This window comes from Ruditapes philippinarum, unplaced genomic scaffold, assembly GCF_026571515.1.
Source record: "Ruditapes philippinarum isolate M1 unplaced genomic scaffold, ASM2657151v2 ctg1297_1_1_1_1, whole genome shotgun sequence".
NCBI classification, from domain to species: Eukaryota; Metazoa; Mollusca; class Bivalvia; order Venerida; family Veneridae; genus Ruditapes; species Ruditapes philippinarum.
The window spans coordinates 238,796-258,090 of record NW_026863527.1 but is presented as its reverse complement, the minus strand read 5'-3'; the positions used below and the strand labels follow the sequence as shown (position 1 = coordinate 258,090).

Sequence of the window (19,295 nt, the reverse complement as noted above, 5' to 3'; positions counted from 1 at the left end):
TGTTTTTGTCGGGTTACCAATGTATGAATTGAACAAGAGGGCCATGATGGCCCTAGATCGTTCACCTGACCCATCCGATGACCTACTTTTTCATCCGAGATGACCCATGTTCGAACTCATCCAAGCTTTCACCTAGACAAGCATCCTGACCAAGTTTGATGATGATTGCGGCAAAAAAGTGACCGCTAGAGTGTTAATAAGGTTTTTCTATTTTTAGCTCCGGTGACCTACTTTTTCATCTGAGGTGACCCATGTTGAAACTCATCCAAGCTATTACCTAGACAAGCATCCTGACCAAGTTTGATGATGATTGAGGCAAAAATGTGACCGCTGGAGTGTTAACAAGGTTTTTCTATTTTTAGCTCCGGTGACCTAGTTTTTCATCCGAGATGACCCATATTCGACCTCATCTGAGCTATCACCTAGACAAGCATCCTGAGCAAGTTTGATGATGATTGAGGCAAAAATGTGACCGCTAGAGTGTTAACAAGGTTTTTCTATTTTTAGCTCCTGTGACCTAGTTTTTCATCCGAGATGACCCATGTTCAAACTCATCCAAGCTATCAACTAGACAAGCATCCTGACCAAGTTTGATGATGATTGATGCAAAAATGTGACTGCTAGAGTGTTAACAAGGTTTTTCTATTTTTAGCTCCGGTGACCTATTTTTTCATCCGAGGTGACCCATGTTCGAACTCATCCAAGCTATCACCTAGACAAGCATCCTGACCAAGTTTGATGATGATTGAGGCAAAAATATAAACGCTGGAGTGTTAACAAGGTTTTTCTATTTTTAGCTCCGGTGACCTAGTTTTTCATTCGAGATAAGCCATGTTCGAACGCATTCTAGCTATCACCTAGACCATCATCCTGACCAAGTTTGATGATGATTGATGCAAAAATGTGACCTCTAGAGTGTTAACAAGGTTTTTCTATTTTTAGCTCCGGTGACCTAGTTTTTCATTTGAGATGACCCATGTTCGAACTCATTTGAGCTATCAACTAGATAAGCATTCTGACCAAGTTTTATGATGATTGAGGCAAAAATGTGACCGCTGGAGTGTTAACAAGGTTTTTCTATTTTTAGCTCCGATGACCTAATTTTTCATCCGAGATGACCCATGTTCGAACTCATCCAAGCAATCACCTAGACAAGCATCCTGACCAAGTTTGATGGTGATTGATGCAAAAATGTGACCGCTAGAGTGTTAACAAGGTTTTTCTATTTTTAGCTCTTGTGACCTAGTTTTTCATCCGAGATGACCCATATTCGAACTCATCCGAGCTATCAACTAGATAAGCATCCTGACCAAGTTTGATGATGATTGAGGCAAAAATGCGATCGCTAGAGTGTTAACAACTAAATGTGAAGGACGACGGACGACGGACAATCATCGATCCTAAAAGCTCACCCTGAGCATGCTCAGGTGAGCTAATAAAAAAGCACGAAACCAAATTGTAGGCTCCGACGGGGTAAACAATTTTTGGAAGACTTCTTTAGCTCTATTATCCCGGAAAGAGTTTATTTCTGGAAAAGAAATCGAATACCCGTCTGAATGTCGATTCCTAGCCTTTTTTTAAAATGCTCATACTTAAAAAGTGTTTGCAGTTAGACCTCATTTACATAAATCATGGCATAATCTGTCAGTTTTGTAAGAACATATCGTGTGCAGAAATAGGAACGAATCCATTTACGGCGTGATTTCGTCTGTATCATGTGTTTTAAACTACATCTTTATCTGGCCCATTAGATAAAGAATGCAGGAAGGCGGGTAGTGTGAAAATAAGATGTATTAGATAAGTATTTATGCACGGTAAACAAGTTTATGTGAAATTGATATTGAAGAATTTAATAATTATTTAATAATTATTTAGAGAACATCATTGCGCTTCATTTAGGACACATACGCAAGCAAAAGGAATAGTTATGGATAAAAATGAAAGAGAAGATGACCTCGAGTTTGACAATAGTCAGAAAGTCTTAAATGGTATGGTGTACGGTGTAGAACAAAATCCACCCTGGTACCTCAGTGTGCTGCTTGGACTCCAGGTACTTATTAACATGTATATAGTATTCATTACGACATTATGACCCCCTATTTTTTTTAGTCATTTTGATTAAGTTTACATTTTAAAGGACGTTTAAAGAAAAAAATCAAAGATTTATTATAGGATTTTTTAAATAAGCCGCTTTAAAGCTGAAAATTGCACGAAATTGACAGTTTTCTTTCCATTTTTCAAATATTTTAGGCGTAAAACGATAAATTTTATATCAACTTTAAGGAAAGAACAATTTCCGTTTGATGCTGTATGATTTAAGGTATTTTGTCCGCCAATGGCGTTGTGATACCCGTAATAGTTGCCAAGGATACGCAACGACGTCTTAGGAATTCCTACGGGTGGTACTAATTGTGCACCCTTGGTCGCCGATTTGTTTTTGTACTGCTATGAAAGAGACTTTATGTTGAGTCTCTCTGAAGATAAACAACAAGATGTTATAGTCGCATTTCATAATAATTCCAGATACCTTGATGATATTTTTAATTTAGATAATTCTTATTTTGATCAAATGATGTCTGACATTTATCCGCATGAGCTACAACTAATTAAAACGAACTCTTGAAATTTTAGTACATCATTTTTGGATCTTCATATTACTATCAACAACGATTCTATTCACACAAAAATCTATGATAAAAGAGATGACTTTGACTTTTGTATAGTTAATTATCCATATTTAGATGGAGACGTACCCCATGCAACATCTTATGGGGTATATGTTTCTCAGTTAATTAGATTCGCTAGAGCTTGTAGCAACGTAAAGGATTTCAACGAGCGGAATATTTTTATTACCGACAAGCTTCTTAAACAGGGCTACCGCTATCATAAATTACGGAAATATTTTACTAAATTTTACAATCGTCATTTTGATTTAATTTCTAAATTCAATAGTGATTTAAAAACACTTCTGCGACAAGGGATTAGCCAGTCTGGTTTTTATGGCGATGTGATTTACAAACTTCGTAAGATTTTGGGTCATGGTAATTTTTCTGCTGTTTTCACTAAAATCATTAAACGTTTTATTAAAAGAGGTTATGACCCTACTATTTTAAGACATACCACATGCTTAGTGTTCAACCCTTGTACAGTTGGACACTACGCTTTCCTCTTTTGATTACAATGGGAGACTCTATGATGGACAGTTCTTAAAGCCCTTTGGGACTGAATTGTCTTAATGTTCGTCTTCTGCCTTGCTTCGTCAGGCCCTTGTAGGTGATTTTCTTGTTGCTCTGTCTTCCTTTAGGACATTGAGTACTTTTGTTATGGTCATTGGGTTTACTTTTATATGTTTCTACATAATCATTTTAGTGTTTTACTTATTTAACCTTTTGTAACCATAACAACTGTTAGAATTTCACTTGGCGGGGATTCATTTTATTTACACTGTCTCGTTTATAGGAACATGGTGGGGCTTAGAGCGAGGTTTGGTGCACCATTAACCGGTTTAAACTCCCCAGCAGTCATTATTATGCTGCTGACCGTTCCAAGGCGGCGCCCCTCTGTGTTCCTCAGATGTATGTCTATGTTGTTTCATACTGTTTTGATAACACTTTTGCTTCTGTTCCTTGTTGTTTTCTCGTCTACGGTAAGTATCTTCCCCATTTACCCCTAGTTTTTATTTCTTTGATTAACCCCCCCCTTCCCCCGGTCTCCTGTCCCCTTCCCCTGTGCCCTTTGACTTTGTGGGCCTATTATTCAATCATTTATTTGTTTTCTTTGAATTCCTAATCAGTTACAAATTATTTATCATTTAGTGATTGGCCTGTCCGTGCTCTGTCTTGTGCCCTGTCCTGTTTTTGTTTGGGGTCCGCCTGGGCTCCTTGCCACTGGTTCTTGTTGCTGGGTCGTATGGGGGTTGCGTTCATTGAACGCCGCCTTTCCTTGATGATCTTGTTTATCATATTTTGTTCAAAAAACGGGCTTTGATGGTCAACTTTGACATCATGCGTGCAAAAATTAGTTGAAACTGTGGGAATAAAATCAACGGAATCAAATCAGAAATATGGTCAACTTTCTGCATGTCAATTTTCAAGACGCTACTCGAAAGTTCGCAAAGTGTCGCGTTCTACCTTAACAGAAATAAATATATCGTCGAGTTGTAGAATCCGAGTAAATAGATACTGGACCCTATAGATATCGGAAATATAAACGCTGAGAATCGGCGCTACCAAACACACAAGGCAGAGCGTTGGACCGTGGATCGGGCGACCCTGGTTTGATTCCCGGGCGTCGCAGGTCACTTTCGTTGTGATCGTGAAATCCTTTCGCACTGTACAGAAGTGATCAGTACCTTGCGAAAGTGAAGGCAAATACTCGTAGTACTGGTAAACTGCTTGACAGCCATGTGATGGCTGAACTGTGCTCTGGTAAATTCTGGTAAAAAGTGCCGTGATCCGGAGTGAAAACTACCAACACCACCATCACCTACCAAACTCACATCGTATTACCGGCACCAGTTATGACAGACGGTGGTAACAGAGAGCCGGCACCACTCACGACAGAATGTAAAAGTGATGACTGAGATCTCTTGTTATATGTTTATAAGTTTTGTATAAAATATCTCAATAAAGGGATTTCGTATTATGCATATTTACATTCATCCAGTACGGTCACTTAAACCACATATCCACCAGATAAGGTTTTTGAAAATGCTGTCGATGTTTGCTCTGTAAATGGCTAAAATTTTGACAGAAATTCAAAATAACTCTTTTATTGATTTCTCTGTTCTTACCACTATAGTTTTCTGTACAGCGGAATATTTTCTTGACCTCATTAAATAAAATTTTGCAATATAACGCAATACATTTGAGATCCTATATGTTATGCATAAATGAATAAACAGAAGTTGTGTCCTTTGAATACAATGTTCTTTGAAAATATTGCTCATTTGTTTTGGTCACATATTCATTTCTATCAGATAAAGATACTTGCGAAAAGAGCTACAATGAAGCTAACATATACAAGTTCCGAAAATGAGCCGCGTCACGACAAAACCAACATAATGGGTTTGCGACCAGCATGGATCCAGACCAGTCGGATGCGCAGTCTGATCAGGATCCACGCCGTTCGCTATCAGTTTCCTTACTTGTTATAGGGTCTGTAAGCGAACAGCATGGATCCTGATCAGACTGCGCGGATGCAAACCTTTTATGTTGGTTTTGTCATGACACGGCTCAAATGTTTAAGAAGCTTAAGACGATCTACGAGACTGTATTTCAACTAAAGTTGATCGAAATAATTAAAAAAAAAGAGTATCGAATGCAATTAAGTGATTATCGTATTCAAAACTGTACACTGACATTTGATAAAAGAAACGCTTTCAAGGTATTTTTCTGTATAAAATGGTAAACGCAAAAATCTGGAATTTATATACCCACGAAAGTGCTGTCGAATCTTAGTTGCAAAGTTTCATATATGAATCGTGATTCTTGCTTACAGATTTAGAGTTTCTGTACAACAATTTTGTTACGAGCTTTATAAGATTGTTTAGTCATACAGAAATTTTCATAATTTACAAAGACGATTGCTTTCATCATATTTTGTGATCTATTCTGCTTGGTTTTAAAAACCACTGAAACTACTGATTGACGAAATCGTATCATTCCATGAAAACAAAAATAAAATGTCCATATCTTCATGTATCTGAGATGTGTTCATACCTGACCAACGTCGGATACCCACGATTGATAAAGATGTCACATAACATGCAATCAACCGCTGATGAATGATAATGGTTCGGCCGTGGGTATCCGACTGATATTGGTTCGGCCGTGGGTATCCGACGATGATACCTGACAGACTGTTCTATAAATCATTATTTTGATATTGTAATTGATATGAAGCCCGTCAAGGCATTTCTGAATTAAATGCATATGAAATTTTATGACTGAGCACATTTAAACTGATATTGCAATCACAAAAATGAGGTAAACGTGAAAACAAGCGTGTCCCGTATTTGGATGAACCGACCCGTAAATGGTAAAATTAATTATGGAATATTCGTTGGAGTGTTACGAAATTTGTCAATGCATTTTGGTGAAAATGCAATAAGTTTGAGATATATTTTAGAAGGTTCACTGAAGGTTTTCTGGAGCAGAATTGATGAAAACTGGCTAGAATTTGTCCTTAGATAAAAGGATTCTAAAAACTAAATAATATCCCTTAATCTTTTAGATAAATGGGGTGTGAATTCATAATGCATCTGCATATATATAATATTTCACTTAATCAAGATAATTATGTTAGCTGTCTAAACAAACATACTATCCACTGTCTTACAGCTGATTTATAAGATATAAGTAAATTACTTGCTCGTATTCGCACTATTGCAAATGTTTTATTTGTAAGCTTATCTAGCAATTTTGTTGAACTTTTAGACTATATATACGCTCTTCAAATCAACTTTCGACCATTTTCAGTTCATTTTTCTTTTTCAAACATAGTTAATATGACCCAGTCTTGCCAAAAGAATATCTGCTCCTTTTAATATATAAATATGGAAACATAAAATCGTTATAAATATATAATTCGAAGTATCAACTCTTCTTGCCTCTGAAGATTGGGCCATTTACATAACATATTTAAGAATCCTAAATATTTTTTTCAAGATATGAGATGTCATAAAACTTTTCGCATTTGATAATTGAATAGTAAATAAATAGGCACTATCGAGAATTTGTCAGTAACAACAGCTTTTTCTAATTTGTTCATTGCATAGTTCTGTGGATTTTGAAAATAATGGTTCAGCATGTTCAGTATGAATTGCTTTATCAGATGATTATACCTGTAATTTGGTATTTTTGTTTCTTCTATTTGGCTTTTTTCAACTTGGATGGTTTCAGTATTCCTACTTTAATATTGTATAATCGCCCTTAAGATAGGTTGCCAGTCTGTGATATGCTGGCTTCATAACCTAAGATCTCATTTCAGGAAATCCATGTTATTTAGTTCCGTCCATTGTTCACACCCATTTTTAAATTGCATTTCATGGAATGGCACTAACGTGTGACATTGAAGGTTCCATGATAACCGCCGTATGAACACATCTGCGTATGTTTCTTAATTCAAAATTTCACCATTAACACGACTAAATGTTGAATTCTGCTTAAGGCGGTGCAACGGGGCGTGGACGGTAACTGGCACTTTCCTGTACCGTCCATGAACAGGCTCAATTAAACCGAGCCTGTAACATTTTTGATTTTGTCGTTTTTTTTGGCGTTTTTTAGGTGTTCCGTTTTTATCTATTTTAATAATGATCGAATTTACGTAATACATATAATTAGAAATTCTGATTCCCAGATGTTCATATAATAAAACTATAGAAAGTCATATAACGAGTCGGGTAATTGTTGTAAATAGAGTATTATTTATGTTGTTGTCGTCAGGTATATGTGTGTCAATTTTTATAACAAAGATCAAGTAGTGTCATGATTGACGTGTTGAGAAAAACACGGTTTTGTTGCTTTTGGTCAATAAAAGTATTCACATATAGAGACAGATTTAAAGTGATATGTTAATTTGTTATTGATTTTGTCGCTCATACTTTAAATACTTTTATGTGAAAAGATATTCATTCTTAAGTGTTTCTATATTCATTAGAACGTGAAGTAAATCCACAAAATCAGTTCTACATTATTAAACTTGCAACATTTCCGAGACACTTATCATTTAAAGTTATTAAATAAACTGCATCTAAGATTTATGCAAAATAGTGTACTTATATGATAATATATGTTTACTGATTAAGAACAGGTCTAGTGAAAATATGTTATTGATCACTCATCATTCTATAAAGAAATTTGTCCCTCCTGAAATCGTCACTTTATTCATGAAATGCCTTTATTTATGTAAAGTGATGGTTGTTGCCGCATATTATTCTTATTCAGTTCATGTCGCCTTTAATTAAATACCAAATATATGCTAGAAATCTGCATGATTGACGCAATTCTATAACCGACTTATTCAGAATATTTTGTTATGTGTAGTCATGCATAGGCTGATTTTTTTTTAAATTTAATTCGACAAGATATGCATTTTTGCATTAAATTTGTCTCCTTCACACAAAATATAAATTAAAAAGTTCTTCAATGAAATTCATCAAGACACAGAGTAAACTTTAAACAATGCCTAATGTTAAGTTTTCTACGATGATATATAAATCGGAACACTACTATATAAATTAGAAAACATAATGTTAACCAACAATTGTAATATTTGATCAAGTTTGGAAAAACTGAAAGTACATGCACATATTTCACAGCATTAATCAAACTTTGTATTTAGTAAGCTTCAAATATGAAAAAATTAAATTTAAATAGCATATTATAGTGATAATGATATAAATAAATTTGTAATCAAAGTATTGAAGTACAGTTGGGCAAAGTAAGAATGTCTATAAAACAATGTGCACAAATATGTTATTCTAAACAGAATGTGAAAACTGTTGTGAAATTGGCTTAAGAAACATACGTGAATTTATAGATTTGAATCGAGCGTTTTACTTACTAATAGTATATCTGCTGGCCGTGACACACAAAAAAAATTACGTGAAAGTCACGTGGTATGGACACATGACAACACTGATATTTTAGCATGTTCACCAAACTGTAAAATTTCGACACTTTATCAATTGATTATAATCGCTTAAAATAATCTTCTTTTTTGGCAAAATGCTACACAGACTCAAAATTATCAATTTTGGATGACTTGTTATTTCAGTTAAAGAACTTTTTGTCAAGAAATGCAAATGAAAAATAAGCAAGGTAATGATCAGACAAAAAAGTGTTAATATAAGATAAAACAAATTGTGTGTACTGATAACATAATCTACAACACCCTTATTACCTAGAAGGGTATACTTACCGACATTCCTGTCAACTTCAAACTTTCAAACTTATTTCCTGTAACACAATTTTCTCATGGTTTTAAATCATAAATATGCTGCTCAAATTAAGATTTATCAATAATATTGTAGGTTGCAAAAAGCATTATTTATAAAGATACATTTTATTACCGAATTTAACATTTCATGTAAATAAAGGGAGGTAATAAAAATTTATATTCTATAAAGTTTAAGTCAAATTTTACAATAAGAAATGAATGCATATATTCTAATGATGAAATATTATATGCACAAATATTTGCAGTACATATTTTACATATTCTTCAATGTTTGAAAATTGTTTTATTTGCATAATTATGTACATATATATAATTTCCCTTGGTGTGGTATACCACTTTGATCACAACATACGGGATCTTTAAGTTTACATCAAGTAAAACATAAGCATCATTTTATAATAATTATAGTGAATAATGCCGGCATATTAAGTTAACAATTGTCAAGTAAATGGAGAATCACGAACATATCCAAATAAACTTTAAAGTACATGTATATGGGAAACTCATGGCATATAAAATGAGAAGTTAACATAATGGAAATATACATTTCACAAGTAAACAAGCAATCCAGGCATATCAGCGTTACATATTTCGATAAGTATACTAAGTTAATTTAATAAAGTTTTATTGTCACTAGTAAAGAATTTTACTAATTTGAAAAAAAATGGGATTAGCATAAAAACCCGTTTTAATTTCATCAAAAACTTTTGACATGTGAACAAATAATGAAATTCATCACCTACATCTTCATTACAAAAGGTCAATTTTCTTTCAGAAGTAGGTATGCTGTGCCATCTTCCTGTTTCCACAGGCAGCCTGTGATTTCTAGTAAAAAAACGCATAATTGATAAGCTACGTCTAGATGACAAAATCACTAATAGGCACTTTTACCAAAATCAGTTTTAATATCTTTATAAATATTTGTGCTTGATGTTAATATGTTATCAAAATGCAATTTTTGGTGTAAAACAATCTCTTAACTTTCGACAAATTGATCCAATCAACCATTTGAGCCGCGTCACGACAAAACCAACATAGTGGGTTTGCGACCAGCATGGATCCAGATCAGCCTGCGCATTCGTGACGCGGCTCATTTTTCTTTTCAAAAGTGAAAACAATGCTTTATTTCCTTGGTCTGCTATGTATTTCTTTGTTGAAATAAACGATGCACTTTTGGTAAAATAAATGCCAAGTTTGATAATTTCTACTTGATAACTTGGGTTACCTATAATAAATAAAAGTACTTTTGTTTTATCAACATTGATTTTCAATTTCCACTGATCACAATATGATTTAAAAGCACATGTGTTTTAATGCATTTTGTAAGTCTTTTTCAGATTCAGCAAAAATTACAGGACAAAAGAATAAATAGTTTAAAGTACATTTGCAAGTTTTCCGCATTCAGATTTCCACAAAATCCATTAACATTTTTAACACATAAATCGCTTTCAAAGACATTTAAAAATATACTAAACAAAAAATTGGGACACATTTTCACCCTGTCTAACACCAACATTACAATAAAAAAGATATTAGAATCTTCACTTGTTACTACCTTTGACCATGGATTTATATTACAATATAAATCCGTGCTTTGACTTAATATTACTAAACAAGTTATAAATGACATTAAAATTTTTTCCATTATTTTTTCTTATCATAATTTATACCATAGACTGTTTCTCCAAACAGAGTAAAACGCTTGTTCAAAATCTATAAAACAACATTTTTTTTATATTACACTGCACTTTAAAAGACCATTTAATATACGTATACCTGTTTGTTTACATAAATCAATTAATAAGAAATAAACCATTATAATTCAACTGAACTTTAACAATCCTGAAGTCTGCATCGTGATCACCTGGATAAACGTGCATGTGTAAAAAAATCATCTTGTTCAATTTATTGAGTGTACTGAATGGACCTGACATAAGTATGCAAAATTTCTCTATACCCAAGTGCACACTTTCAGTTGCAACTTAGTATATATAAATAGATCAGTTATTAATGTATTTATTGTTGGAAATATACAATACCGTACTTGAGACAATTAATTTTGTGCATTGAAGCAGAATGACAAAGAAAAGGGATAATGCTGATATAAAATTTGTGCAATAAAAATCTTTTTCATTTCTATAACTCAATATAATTTGATTCTGAAGGGGTTTCGACTCATCATCCCTAAATTAATTGACCATTACAGTATACACGCACTCTGAAATCATTTTTCAACGAGCAATGTTCTTAAAGTTTTGACTAAACAATGTAGGGCAAGAGAAAGTGTACACTCACTTACTTGGAAATTCTGTAAAGTCATTTGAGCAAAAGGTTGGTATCAAAATTTGTCGAAAGGTATTGACCACAGAATGGTTTACTGTATGTTATCAAATATTTGGTTTTGTGAAATTAGCAGAAGGGTGAAAAATTAGATTTGCAGTATTGTTTATTTTTTTGTATTAAATGGTGACAATCAGAATTTGCTGCGTCCATCTAGTCTACGGATCAACTAAAGTGTTCGGCCTGAATGAACCTGACATAAGTATGCAAAATTTCTCTATACCCAAGTGCACACTTTCAGTTGCAACTTAGTATATATAAATAGATCAATTATTAATGTATTTAGGTGAGAAATCCATGCACATGTCTCAAAGCTGTTTGATTATTTTCAGCTAGTAAATGTTGGTATTTTTATAGTATATGCAAATATATATACTCTACACATTGTTTTATATGCGTTCTTATTGTAGCACTATTTGACGGCATTTGGTCCTATTATTGCGGTTCCTATAGTTCTACGGGAATATCTATGCATGGACGATGATACAACGGGACTCGGGGAGCTTATTGGAACTATTTTCTTTGTATCCGGCATTGCGACGTTGCTACAGACGACAATTGGCGTGAGGTAATATGAAGTCATTATTCATTGTTGATACAATACTGACTTGTACAACAGTCAAACCTTTATTGGACGAGGCGGTAGCCGATTCTGATATACATGTAGGTTTTCCAGCTGTATACGAGTCCAATTGAATTAGTGTTGTTCTTAACAATGCATGATGACCTATTTATTTCACATAACCATTGTTTGTAACATTGTTACTCTAAATACAATAAGGATTTGATATAATTAAAGAATTTGGACTCCGAACTGTGCGACATTTGTTACAGATATTTTGGACTCTGAAAATGAAAACGACGGTATATGGGGTACGATACGCTACTGAAATTAAAAAAAAATATATCGTAATTGAAATGAGTCTTCATTGATAAAATTGTATCTAATAGTGATTTAAGTCAATGATTATATTTTATAACGTGTGAAATAACATAAGATATCAAGAGGTCTAATGTATTTCAGACAGTTTTCGTAACGAGCTAACATAACGTATAGTTCGTAATGATGTTATAAATTATATATAGTTTTTTAATAATTATGTAAAAGTTTTGCAGGAATAATCAGAAACATTGTCATGGATTCATTTATATTATATTACCACTGGAAGCTATTCATGTACGATTAAGGAATATTGAATTTAGTGAAATCGTCATCAAGCCTAGGTATATATTATATGTGCTATCTATAGATTGCCTATAGTACAGGGAGCTTCGTTTAGTTTTGTTGCACCGGCTGTTGCTCTTATGCTTCAACCACAGTGGAAATGTCCGTACACAGAGGCAAGAAAAACAAGTGAGTTTCTCCCATGTAGAAATAAAAAAGTGTTCACACAATTTAACTCGAAAGTTTTTTAATTGCATTTGAAGTTTAATCATCTAAAAAGAATGGTTACAAGTTTATTTAGTATATTTGATTTGAATGCATGTTAAAGTTCGATATTTGCAAAAGATATATGCTAGTAATTCAATATCGAAATGTCCGTCTACTCGAACTTAGAGATGAGATAATGTAGATTATAATCATCATCTTCTATAAAATATGTAATTGTCTTCTTTGTGTTTCAGATGGAAGTTTAGTCAATTTTACATCACTAGGCTTACCAGAAATTGGTAGTGACGGTCACAGAGAAATCTGGATGTTACGGCTTAGAGAGGTGGGTGTAATACACTGTTTATTCACCTTGCTGGTGACATAAAAAAGACGAATAAACAGTGTAATGAAATAAGCAAATACAAGATGGTAAATGATTCCATGCGATCTATAATTCCAAAAGGTTAGAACGCAAACTTGCTGATGTTAAATTTAGCCATCAGAACAAAGCACACCCGATAATGTCTATAAATCGTTATTAATAATTATAGTCAAAAAAGTAAACCAAACGATCTTTTTCGGTTTTCTCTACATGTATTCAACTTTGAAAATCATGCAAAACAATTTGGTAAATACATTTGAGAAATTCCAGAGTCGCTAGTTCGATCATCGGGTAAGGCAAAATTTCTCAAGGGATGTGTGTCTCTTACAAATCATATGGGATCAGTAGTCTGTTTCTTGTGGAGAGGTTGGTAATTACTGGTTAGTTATCCAGCAAAGCCGGTTATTTGGTATAACTAAAACGTGTTAAACACGACGTAAAAAACAACAAAAAACAATCATTTGTTATTGCATAGCATTGTATTCCTAAAACTTTAGGCTTTTTTGTACAAATAACATTTATTTTTGACACTTGTTACAGATTCAAGGAGCTGTTATGGTTGCGTCAGTGTTTCAGATTGTTGTAGGGTTCAGTGGTTTAATGGGTATAATACTGAGATTTGTGGGACCACTGGTTGTTACACCCACTATAACTCTTATTGGATTGTCACTTTTTGCAACAGCTTCAAGTAAAGCTTCCGAGCAATGGTGGATTGCTATCATGTTAGTATACATGTGATTCAAGTTTTGTATTTAATCCTCAACAAATTGAATTTTTGTCATTTTTGTAATTGATTTGTCCTGCTTTGAACTATTTAGTATAGTCTTTTGGTCATGCTGAATATTTTTACTTGTGGTATTAAAGAGTATCAATTAATACTGAATTCACATTTGGCAACAATTAAAAAATTGCAATAATGAGAATAATGATATTAAGTAGTATTAATGTAAATGGTACAAACAATTATATTTTAATTTTAGATGTGATTTTTTATCGATTTATTGTAAATAAGCGTTATCTGCAGGATTAAATATCATATACTGTCCATTTATTATATAATTTTAGGACAATGTTTCTGGTGACACTGTTCAGTCAGTTTATGAGGAAAATAAAAATCCCTTGTATAACCGGATTCGAGGACAAGAAATGTAAAACGCAGAAGCTACCGATCTTCGACTTACTACCGGTTTGTAATACATGTCTAATGGGTTTTTATGTTCAATTCAGACATTTTTCACCTTCAAAGATATTTATTAATAATTCTCTTATAGAGGTGATATCGTAAAAACTGAACAAATGCAAATTTTTCGCTATTTTTGATAACATCAAGGTTTGCCTTGTATAGCTGATTTACAATGGTATTCAATTCAACGGTTTCCTTATAAATATAGAAAATCTCTATGTTTATGTTTTTTACATTATTGACTTGCCTTACACCATGAGATGACCAGTGTATGTATACAGTTGTATATTCAAAGACATTCGGGGGTCAGACCGTGACCCACCATACTAAGCTTTTGTAAATTCTCAATAAGTGGGACATCTTTCCCAGTATATAGTCATGATTCAATTTCCATGTGAATAGAAATTCCCATTTGCCATTTTGAGGCATGATGGTAAATGGCAATTTCCTAAGTGTTTTCAAATAAGATGGACGCTGTGTTAAAATGTAAAAAAAAAATCAATGACAATCGACAGAGACGGATGAAGCTGACCCCAAGTGTCTGTTTATATCTTCATCAAATAGAATAAATGAGCCGCGCCATGACAAAACCAACATAATGGGTTTGCGACCAGCATGGATCCAGACCAGCCTGCGCATCCGCGCAGTCTGATCGGGATTCATGCTGTTCGCTTACTAACCCTATAACAAGTAGAGAAACTGATAGCGAACAACATGGGACCTGACTGCGCGGATGCAAAGGCTGGTCTGGATCCATGCTGGTCGCAAACCCATTATGTTGGTTTTGTCATGGCGCGGCTCAAATGTATAATTTAAATATATATCACATTTTGTAAATTTTCAGGTGTTACTAGCTATTATTATAGCATGGATAATTTGACAAATTCTAACAGCGAGCAATGCTCTTACAGATGATCCCAAAAAATGGGGTTATAACGCCCGAACAGATTCTAAAATATATTTGGTACGGCAATCCGAATGGTTTCGTTTTCCTTACCCAGGTAAATATTTTATATGCGTTTATAATAATAATTGTTGTAAATTATGAAGACCTGGACCTGCTGAACCAACAGCGGTACACCTTTGCCTCCAGTATAGAACCATGCTAGGTTCTTCATTGTTGTTAGCTCAATATTGTACATGTTTATAGATATTAAATTGCCTTAAAATACAATTGATTGCTCCAAATTCAAAGTAGAGCAAATCCATTACACAAATTTAGCACAACTTAGAGTAAAATAATATGTGAAGCCTCGTCAATATAAGCCCTAATCGATATAAAATTAAAGTTAATTAAGCAATACACATGTTACTGCAATGAAAACTATAGGCACGACCACATTTTATTATTTCAATATTTAGATGTCGATTTTTTTTTGACATTTTAATACAAAATTGATCAATTCATTTATTTTTATTTATACATGCATATTTTTACAAATAACAAATGCAATGCATTAGGCTATATTTTTTATTGTATAGTGTAAAAAGGTTAATTTTATTTGTATTGTATTATTCTTGATATTGGTTTTTTAAACAAACTGAAATAATTTGTTACACTAGGACAATGGGGAATGCCTACTGTTAGTGCGGCAGGAGTGTTTGGAATAATCGCAGCTGTAATAGCCTCCATAATAGAATCTGTCGGAGATTACTACGCATGCGCGAGGATTTCAAAGACTATCCCACCCTCAACACATGCTATAAATAGAGGTGTTGGTATGGAGGGCATTGGTTGTTTGATAGCTGGTGCTATAGGAACAGGAAACGGTACAACTTCATACAGTGCAAACATTGGACTAATCGGCCTCACGAAGGTAAACCTCAAAAGTATAGCAAACCCAAAGATATTTATTTATTGATTTATAATAATAAGAAAATTAAATATTCATCATAGTGAAAACCGTTCAAATTATAGGAGGAAAAATATATTTTGTAAGAGGAATTGGTTTATGTGTCAACTCTAAACTCAATGATAGTGGTTTTGATCCCTACTAAGGTCACGGCTATGTTTCCTCAAATGTTGTTGTCTGAACTATGAAGTTATTCAGTTACGATTTAGGTTTTCTTGCAAAAATAAAGAAAGTTAGATAAATAATGTTTAAAGATGTCTTGTATCAAAACACTTTATAACATGTAATATATTTAATATAAACACAATAAACAGCTAACATACATTATATTAACTTGATAGGTTGGCAGTCGGCGGGTTGTTCAAGTGGGAGGTATCATCATGATTATTCTTGGCTGTCTGGGAAAGTTCGGAGCTTTCTTTGCAACGATTCCTGACCCGGTTGTCGGCGGCTTGTTCATGATAACTTTTGGTATGCCCAACAGCATAAAATAACTTTTTAAACTATAAGGAAATTGATTAGAGATGATATTTGCGTTGGTTCATTTTTTGGTCCGTATTTATACTTGATATTTAGTTCTTCTTTGATCAAATCCATCTGCCTCAAATCACTGTTTCCGTTCAAACTTTTGAAAAAAAAAATTGAAAAAAACCCTGATTGAATCAAGTTCTGATCTTAGTGAACAATGAGTTAAGTTGTCGCTTAATTCCTTTTGAAAAATGATAAGAAAACAATCTAATTTTGCATATGCTGCGTAAAACAACTGTGTTTTGACAAATGATAGAATTCGAAGTATTTAAAATTTATTTCGAATGATCAAACATTACGTAAACTGTGTAACTGTTCAACTGTTGAAAATAATATTTTCAAAAATAAAATATGGTTAACATATTCTAAGACTATGTTCCTATGATAAATTATTCTTGTGTTTTTTTTTATTGTAGGAATGATAACATCTGTCGGTTTGTCTAATTTACATTACGTTGATTTAAACTCTTCAAGAAATTTGTTTGTCCTTGGTGTGTCACTGTTCTTTGGTTTTAGTATGCCCAACTGGATTTCTTCACATCGAGATGCTATCCAAACAGGTGAGGTTAGATATGTATATGATATGGGTATACGAGGGCCATTCAATAAGTTCTGTCACTGAGTTCAAATACTGACTGCTACGTTTTTTGTTTTTTTTTGTTTGTTTGTTTATTTTTATGTTTTCTATTTCAAACCTTTGAAGTATTCCTCCTCTACCGAAAGCATTTTTGTAATCTGTCAATTCAGTTTCGAAAAGCCGAAAAATAATCGTATACACTGATAAACTACGCTGCCAAGGGACTTCCTGGGCGTACATGTTAATTTGAACCAGCTTTAGAAAAATTCAAACATGAGCTAATTTGTGTTGATGTAATGATATGAATGACAAGGTACATAAAACAGAAGTAATTTGAATGGGTACTTGCAAAAATATCCAGCAGTAAAATTTCTAGCGGTTGGTTTTCGTCTCAAATCACCCATATCATCACTTTTCCAGGAATACTGGGGGTCTTTTACAATCAGTATACTGGAAAGCCGCCTTATGGTCGTGATTGTCAAAACCATCCAATAATAATGATGATTAAATAAAAACAATAAGGTTGACAAATGCTTGTATAATAATTCCATTTTCTTTTTGTACAGTGAAGACAATGTTAACAAAAATGTTTTTCTTACATATATTTATATTGTAATATTACTTTACATAACAGGAAATGACGTAGCAGATCAGGTGTTGACAGTTCTACTCAGCACAAGCATGTTTGTAGGTGGAACCATGGGCTTTATCCTCGATAATACAATACCCGGTAAATGCTTTTTTTAAATAAAAATGACCCCTTGTTTGGAATCATTTTCCTCATTTGTAAGCCTTCTAGGCTTTTCGTTAATTTCTACATTATTTGGCAATGTTTTCAGATGGAGTGACCAAAATAACCAACGGACGCGAATTATGCCGTGTGGTCCTCAATTGCAAAACGATTTGGCTTATTTATTATAACATTAATATGGAATGTGTTGTCAGTTACTCACTCTGTCATAAAGCCATTAGACCAACCATTAGAAATTTAATACTTTGGTTTTTAGGTTTTTATGAAAATCATAACACTGTGCACTACATTTGCTTTCGTCTTTCCTTTGCATATAAAGCTGAACTTGAGTTAAAGAAGTCCTCGATGTCATTACAAACTAATTTCTTTTTAACTTTAGGTACAGATGAAGAGCGGGGAATACAGAAATGGCGGAACCAGAAATCAAACAATTCTGCTGATTTATCTGGGCTAGAAATATATGACTTTCCATTCGTTCAGGAGCGTTTTAACCAAATCCGATTGTTCAGATACATTCCGTTCTGTCCCTCGTTTATGAAATCAAATTCGGATCCTGAGAAAGTTGATGACAATAACGACGTTGGCAATGACAATAAAGCGAGGATCGGAAGAAAGCAGGCCGGCTTAGATAATGCTACCAATGATTCATCAAATCTAACTATTGATACACAGCTTTAGGGAGATCTTTTAATCGCATGTTGTTAGTATGATACTATTGACCAGACTATGTTATTTTGTTTTATTTACATGTATGGCAGTTTTATAGAATAGCAACGGTCAAAAAAGGCTTGCCACATTTCTATTACTGGTTCGTCCAGTCAAACGTTCGACGTACAGCTTTGTTGTTACTTATAAAAACAATACTCCTGGACAAGACTATGCACTTTTGCTTTATTTTCTGCACTTTAATAATCGACGAATGTTTTATTGTATTAATAAAATGTATTGCCTTTTAGCAATTTTCTCTTGCATTATTATATAGAACTTTTACGTCATTGCCATTCCTGTCCCTAACTCATTTATAATTCCATTACAAAAGTTATATCTGACATTATTCCCAGTATTGTCTAAGTTGCAAACGTCGTTTGAACATCTTAAATATGCAAACGCCGGTTGAACATATTAAATATCGGAATGATTATATATATATATATATTTAACCGGTGGTTATTTAAGTCAAGTTGCAAATATTACAATTCTCTGAACAAAATACTTCTCTCTTTTCTTCTTCTGTTTCATTTTAAAACATGCTTCTTCTTGAATAACAAACTTTCATAAAACTTCCATATATACATGTATTCATAAAACCGTATGATTTTCTCAAAATCAATTCCACACAAAATCCGTC

At 33.4% G+C, this 19,295-nt stretch overlaps 1 pseudogene; it reads left to right on the top strand.

Annotated features, from left to right (window-relative positions):
• The first annotated feature begins 1,864 nt into the window (after nt 1–1,864).
• Nucleotides 1,865–18,902, top strand: LOC132722320 (solute carrier family 23 member 1-like; annotated as a pseudogene).
• The last annotated feature ends 393 nt before the right edge of the window (nt 18,903–19,295 follow it).